Raw genomic sequence first — 7,394 nt, forward strand, 5'->3', positions numbered from 1 at the left:
TCATTTGCTTGCTGAATCAAAAGAGCTGCTGGATATTAGGAAATCATGGTTTGGCCTGTACAGCAAGTCCCTCCCAGGCTATTCCCACAGTTAAAAGGGTATGGCTGTAGCAAATGTGCACACAGAGTTCATCTTGGTCAATTCAGCTTCCTCTGAAGCCATTGTCTGTCTCCAAAATGGTTGAAGTTTCAGTTTATTAAAGAGATGGCATAAGAGGATAGACAGAATATAAGTAACCCCACTTAATTTGACAAGTTTGGGCTCATGTCCTCCTCTCATGCCACTGGTGTCCCAAAACAGGGGACAGAAGGTTTCAGGTGCATATTATCCTCCTCATACACCCATTGTTCTGTGTTTAGGTACTACCTCTTTGGATTCTGTGCTTGGTATATGGGAGACCATAACAAGGACTAGGATTTAAGTCAGATGTCTAGATTACAAAATTCTAATGAAAAGTCAGACTATCAGAAAATCACTGTGTTTATATTTCTTTTGCTGTTGATTTCAATAACAAACGAGCTGTACATTTTACTACATCACAGGATCTACAAATGTTCTTGAGTCTTTTAGAAAAATAGTTGAGTAACAAAAGTTGCTCTGAAATTCTTGACTTTAATTTCATTGGCATATCCATCGTAAGAGGCATTAAGAAAATTTGTATGAGGCACTAGAAAAATTCTGATATGCAAAATTGTTTGAATAAATGGCTGGTTTCCAACATCACTGAAGTTCTGTAGCTGGTATATAAAGCCCCAAGAAAATTGCAAGAGCTGACAGTTAGTAGGGTTTTTTTTTTTTAAAGAAGGAATTTCCGATTTTTCAGACTTAAAATGTTAATTGGAAACAATGTAATCTGATGACATTCTAATGAAATTTCATTGTGCTTGCCTATCCAGGACTGCAGCAGTCTAGATTTCTAAATGTTATGACTCCAGAACAACTTGGAAGGTGAATTTCCCACAGATTCATTTTCTACTTTCTTTCAAAAGGGAAACAATGAGATTTGCGTCAGGATATTTCAAACAGCCCAATCTTACATGTAAGAAAGAGAATGCTGGTCACTCTGTCCTAGTTTCAGCAGGGATAGAGTTAATTTTTGTCCTAGTAGCTGGTACAGTGCTGTGTTTTGGATTCAGTATGAGATTAGTGTTGATAGCACACTGATGTTTTAGTTGTTGCTAGGCAGTGTTTATTCTAAGACAAGGACTTCTCAGCTTCTCATGCACTACCAGTGAGAAAGCTGAAGGGGCACAAAAAGTTGGGAAGGGACACAGCCTGGACAGCAGATGGAAACAGGCCAAAGGGATATTCTGTGCTATATGACATCATGCTTAATGTATAAACTGGGGAGAAAGTTAACTGGGGGCCAATGCTTGGGAACTGGTTGGGCACCAGTTGTCGAGTGATGAGGAATTGTATTGTGCATCACTTGTTTTATATATTCTCTTTCATCATTATTATTATTTTCTTTCTTTTCTGTCCCATTAAACTGTCTTTATCTCAACCCCTCAGTTTTCCCACTTTCCCTCTTCTCATCCTGTTGGGGGTGTGTGGGGGTGAGTGGCTGTGAGGTGCTTAGTTGCCAGCTGAGGTTAAACCACAACACTCTCTATGACTGAGACTTTTATAGAGCACTTTCAACTGAAAATATTTTTAGATCAAATTGAGAGTGCAAATTGGGGGAGGAAATTTGAATGAAATTCACTTATAAACAGTTACTCATGATTTGGAAAACAGGCCCACAAGGGAAACCAGGCATAAGCTACACCTTAACCATGAAGAATTCAGAGAAATAATGAAGTTGAATGTGCAAATGGCTAATCCCTCCCTAAATTTTAAATTTTGGCCAGCTTCTGTTGAAAACTATACAGCTAATAAAATTCCCTCACTAGGATATTCTCATTCCCTTGCCTTTTTTTGTTGTTTGTTTACTTGTTGGATTTTTGTTCTATTTTACCAAGTAGATCTCAACAGTTGTGTGAAAAGATAGGTTATAACAAGTGAAAGTAAGTCTGGAAAAACAATTTTGCTGGAAAAATAACTGGAACTGCTTACATATATTGCTAGATTCTACATTTCTTTTAACTTGCGGGAAGAAACACAGAGAAACTCTTGGTCGGCCAGCCCAAACCATTGCTATTAGCCATCAGAATTTATTAATAAAGAGAATTCCTGTTAATTGATTCCAATGTTAGTTGATATGCAGAGTCCATACTGTTATATTTGGTTCCTACTCGGAAGGAAAATAATATCTAGGCAACAAAATATTTTGCACTGTTTACCTCAAACTTAAAAACAGCGGCCCAACTACAAGTAGCCTGAAGGCCAAAACTAATTGTAAGAAATCTTATCCCATAAACACTTGTCTTATGAAAGACAAGAGCTACAAAAAATAGGATCAAATACAGGATGTCTTCTGCTATCCATAGCTGTAACATCCTGGGTGTGGCTCGATATAAAAAGAATTTTTCTATATAAAGAAGCATGGTGACTATATGGATGAGCAGAAGGTGGTTCCTCCCTTGGCAATTGAAGAACAAATTTCTTTGTTGGTTTTTTAACTTCCATAAACTCCTGGATGCTTCAGATCTCTCCCTTAAAGCATCATATACATAGTGATTTGATTGTCTGCCAGGACACTGTTGAGAAGCTAACTTACTGAAAGGAAAAGCAATAGTGATTGCAGTTCAACCTGCAAGTGTGGTCAAGGGCCCTGTCATACTTGTGGATTTTTATCTGTCATCATGGTAAGCATGCTCCACACCTGGACAGGTGCCAAAGAGGGTCTGGTGTTAATGTCTGCTTGCCCTCATGGTTGCTGTAGTGGGTTGACCCTGGCTGAATGTCAGGTACCCACTAAAGCTGCTCTCTTCCTCCGCTCTGAAACTAGAGAGAGGAGAGAAAAAAAACCAGCAAAGGAATCATGAGTTAAGAGCTGGGAGAGGTCACTTACTGATCACTATCATGGGAAAAACAGACTCAAAGTGGGGATATTACTTAAATTTATTGCTAGTAGGATCAGAGCAAAAGAGTGAGAAGTAAAATAGTCTTAAAAACACCTTCCCCCCACCCCTCCTTCCTTCCATGCTCTACCTCCTCCTCTCCAGCTGTGCAGGGGGATGGGGAATGGGGGTAATGGTCAGTTGTTGTTTCTGCTGCTGCTCAGGGAGAGAAGTCCTTCCCCTGCTCCCGTGGGGTCCCTCCCATGGGAGACAATCCTTCATGGACCTCTCTGGCATGAGTCCATCCCTCAGGCAGCAGTTCTCCACAAAACTGCTGTCCCGTGGGTCACTCCTCCATGGAGTGCAGTCCTTCACAAATGAGCTGTATCGATGTGGATCCCCCACAGGGGCCAAAAGTCCTACCTGGGTAAAACCTGCTCCAGCGTGGGCTTCCCTCTACATGGGCTGCAGGTCCCTGGCAGGACTCTACTCCATCCTGGGCCTCCCGTGGGGTCACAGCCTCCTTCACGCATCCACCTGCTCCAGCATGGGCTCCTCCATGGGCTGCAGGTGGGTCTCTGCACCCCAATGGTCCTCAGTGGGCTGTAGGGGGTCAACCTGCCCCACCATGGTCTGCACCAGGGGCTGCAGGGGCCACAGCTCTGGCCCCTGGAGCAACTCTTGTCCCTCCTTCTGCACTGACCTTGGTGTCTATGTTGTTATTCCCATGTTCTCACTCCGCTCTTCCCTGGCTGGAATTTTTCACTGTGCAATAACTTTCTGTTCTTAAATATGTTATCACAGAGGCGTTACTATCAGTCCTGATTGGCTTGGCCTTCGCCAGTGGTGGGAAGTCCATCCTGGAGGCAGCTGGCATTGGCTCCACCAGACAGGGGAAGCTTCTAGCAGCTTCTAACAGAAGCCACCCCTGTAGTCCTCCCATGCTACCAGAACCCAGCCACAGAAACCCACTACAGTTGCGAAGATGTTACTTTTTCTGGGGCATTTTTGCTGACCAGTATTGTTTTTTTCTGAGTAATTTAGCTTTTGAGTGCCTCTCGAGATGAACATTAAACAGCATAAACCTGCAGTTATGGAGTATGGGATATTCTTGACTGTTGATGTCAATAATAGCTTAAGACACATCAGTGATTCCATGGTGTTCCTGAACCATTTGGGTAGGATTAATCTTCCCCGAGTTTAAGTAATTTGTTTTAACCAGTCTTCCTGCATCCTCCCAAAGGGAAGTCATTCTGTTATAAGATGAGCAGCTCAGATGGTTTGCCTTCTGATGGGCTTGGCTCCATCAATGGCCTTTGAATATAGAGGGAGCAAAGTCACTTGATGATTAGGCTATGTTAGATGCCTACACTCTCAACTGGGAGGGATGAATTCTACCTCTCTAGGACAAAGACAATTTGATTCCACAGATTTAAATCTAAATATGGAGGAATAGAAGTAATACTGAATATTAAGGTATTAATTTGATCTTAATTGAAATTATAGATTAAGTATGCCTAACACCTGAGGGAAATAAGTATTTATTGCATGCCTTTATCAAGTCAGGGCAGATTTCTGAGTCAAAGAAAGTACAGAAGGTGATAAATTATCTTCTGTGGATGATTCTTTTGTCCATAAGTGTGGTTAGATTTGTTGAAGAGTGCAGCTCTTTATCCACTTCTCTAAAGAACAGAGCATTTCCCAGGTAAGCGAAAGGTCACCTTCTTCAAGCTGCAACTGTAAATAACCAGAGTGGAGTCCACTAATTCATAACTAAGTCATCTCTGATAGAACTGATAAGTCTGCTCTGTTGTCAGAGCATAAATCAGAGCTGCTCTTATTAAGCTATGAATGCAAAACCTCTCCAGAAAGCCCACTTAAAATTGAGGCAGATGCTAACATATTTGTGCTTTTTCTCAGAGCTGAAAAGAATAACAATTTACTAATATGTACACTTCTAATTAAGAAAGCATCTGTTTGTGTCAGGAGTTGGGGTTGTTGGCATTTTTAATTTCCTTGGTTTTGCTTTTCACATTTAAATGACCAAGTTTAAGGTGGCTTGTTGTTGTTTTACATATACATATACATATATATATAGCCAGATATTTCATTGCAGATATTCTCTCCTGGCTTTTTTGAGTCATAGTACACAGTAGAATCATGACTCCATGGAGCAGTGCAGCACTGTGATAGAAATCCCCAGGCTGTCTCCAAGCAGTCAGCCGTGTCAATGTGGCACAGTGTGACGTCATGAAACAAGGCTAGTGCAGGTCCCCAAAGCCGTGTACTTGCATTACCTATTCCACACCCTGAAGGAGCCCTGCTGGCACCAGCGTGGGAGCCTTGGCACCACTCTCCACTGTTTGCTGCGGTTATCACTCCATAGTTCATGCCAAGCGGGGAACTACTGGTATCACACAGAAGTGATACCAGCTGAAGGCATAGACTGAAGTATGGCTATAATGATTTAATATTAAATTTTAATCCTTGGTGAACTGGATTCACGGAGTTACATATATGACTCTGTGAATAATGATAAAGCTGGTTGTCACATGAACGTATTGCAGCACTGGCTAAATATAGAAACACAATTAAAGTTCTATCTATGGTTTCTGTTAGGATCTGCTTAGAGATTAATTTTATCCTGAAGGTACTCACTCCACAAAAATACATTTTAAAGAAAAAGAATCTGAGCATGCAATTTGTTTACGTGTTTTGCATTCCTAAAAGGATGTAAAATTCACTGAATGGTGCTTCTGTTGTGTGTAGTTGTGTAGACATATGAAGGGAAAGCTACTGAAAAAAAAGACGGAAAAATTCCAGCCATATATTAAAATGTTTATGTACTGGTCCAATATGATTAAAGCAAGACACAAGATTACTTTTTTTTTTTTTATAAACTAGGTGTTATTCTCATTCTCCAGGTTTCTCTAGGAAATAAAAACCTTAACTTTTGAAATCTGCAGTGTAAGGAAAGAAATCAGGGTATAACCCATCCCTCCTTTAGTGCATCAGCACTGCAGCTCTAAAGGAAAGCAGTCATACAGTACACTTCGCATCACCCACAAAAAATAAGTCCTAGCAAATAAGACCATTTTGCAGTAGGGTCTTAATTAGTTTTTTGAAGCCAGAAGAGTTGTTCTGCAAACCTCTTTTGGCTCCATCTCCTGTCTGAGGTTGAGAGGAGTAGCATAGACTCTGAGTAGAGAGAATCCACTCAATAACCTGGATTTAATTTCAGGCTCATCGATGGGGCCTTTGTATGCCTTTTGCATATGGGTGTAGCATTTACCAATAACTTCAACATTAGAAAGACCTGAAAACCTCCTGCAGTTTGTGCCTTTTGGTGAAAGTTAATGTCATGTTCTGACTTGTATCCTATGACCAGGCTCTTTGTACTACTTTACAGAAGTGGCAAAAGGATGAGCAGACACAACAAATACTTCATTTTGATGCTACATTTATTCATTTCTAGGTCCATGGAGAGAATTTAGTTGAGAGTCAGATTTAATTACCTCTTACAGTGAACACCATATCCAGACTTTAACACATTTGCTATTCCTGGTAGAGGGCTGAGGGTCTCATTGAAAGCACTGTTTTGGAAAAGGATATTTTCTACAGTCCCAGGAGCTCCAAGGTAATCCTTAGAATTTTGAGCAGTTAATTTTGTTTCTACTTTGGAGGCCAACAGACTGAATTCATGTCAGGCAGTGGGGAAGGGAAATATCCAACTGGGAAGTGAAATGAAGGGCACTGTGAGCACAAGAAGGTAAAGCAGGATAAAAAGAATTGGAGAGAAAGGAAAGAGGGAAAAAGGTTAGATGTCATTTTCTGCTTCCCCTCTCCTCTGTTTGATCCCAGGAGTCCTTCAGTGCTGCCTCGCAGAGAACCGCTGTAACACCTGAGCCGGGAGGCAAAGGATGACCCTGACAGAGATGTTTCAAGTGCAAAGTTGGTAGGCACAAAACTTGAAAGGGAAATAATACCACTTATACCTAAAATATTGCTAGGGTGAGAGAAATGGAGGCTTCACTGCTTCTCTAAACTGTGCCCCAGGGATAGATGGAGAATTTGGCTCTCATCCTGTCTTCTGCCCTTTCCCAGACTTGCTCTGGTTGCTCTGCTCACAGCACTTTGCAGTTTCTCTGTGTCACCGGGTCACTTGGTAAAGCATTCACAACACCTACGGGGAACTGTGCTGCTTTGCAAGTGAGCTTTAATCTGTACAAGTGATAGTAGCAAGAGGAAGGAAGGCTAAATGACTGAGTCATGGACTTCATAAAGGAAGGTTTTTCTGCAGAAGTATTCTACCAGGTGACATGGCTACATTACTTTCTCAGGGACTGGCCTCAACTTCAGCATCAGCTTCAGTATCATTCCTCTTCAGGAAAGGTCAGCCTGATCTGACTCACGTCAGCTAATGCACCCCTGTCAGCTAATTTCTTCATTGCT

At 41.5% G+C, this 7,394-nt stretch overlaps 1 long non-coding RNA gene across 1 annotated transcript; it reads right to left on the reverse strand.

Moving 5' to 3' along the window:
- Positions 1–676: 676 nt before the first annotated feature.
- Positions 677–3,685, reverse strand: LOC113945346. Its single transcript, XR_003527054.1, has 3 exons — positions 3,646–3,685; positions 2,765–2,886; positions 677–979 (listed from the first exon to the last, which is right to left on the reverse strand). It is a non-coding gene; the product is annotated as an uncharacterized LOC113945346 (long non-coding RNA).
- Between the last annotated feature and the right edge of the window lie 3,709 nt (positions 3,686–7,394).

The sequence above is a fragment of the Corapipo altera genome, unplaced genomic scaffold, assembly GCF_003945725.1.
Source record: "Corapipo altera isolate COAL_440 unplaced genomic scaffold, ASM394572v1 44, whole genome shotgun sequence".
NCBI classification, from domain to species: Eukaryota; Metazoa; Chordata; class Aves; order Passeriformes; family Pipridae; genus Corapipo; species Corapipo altera.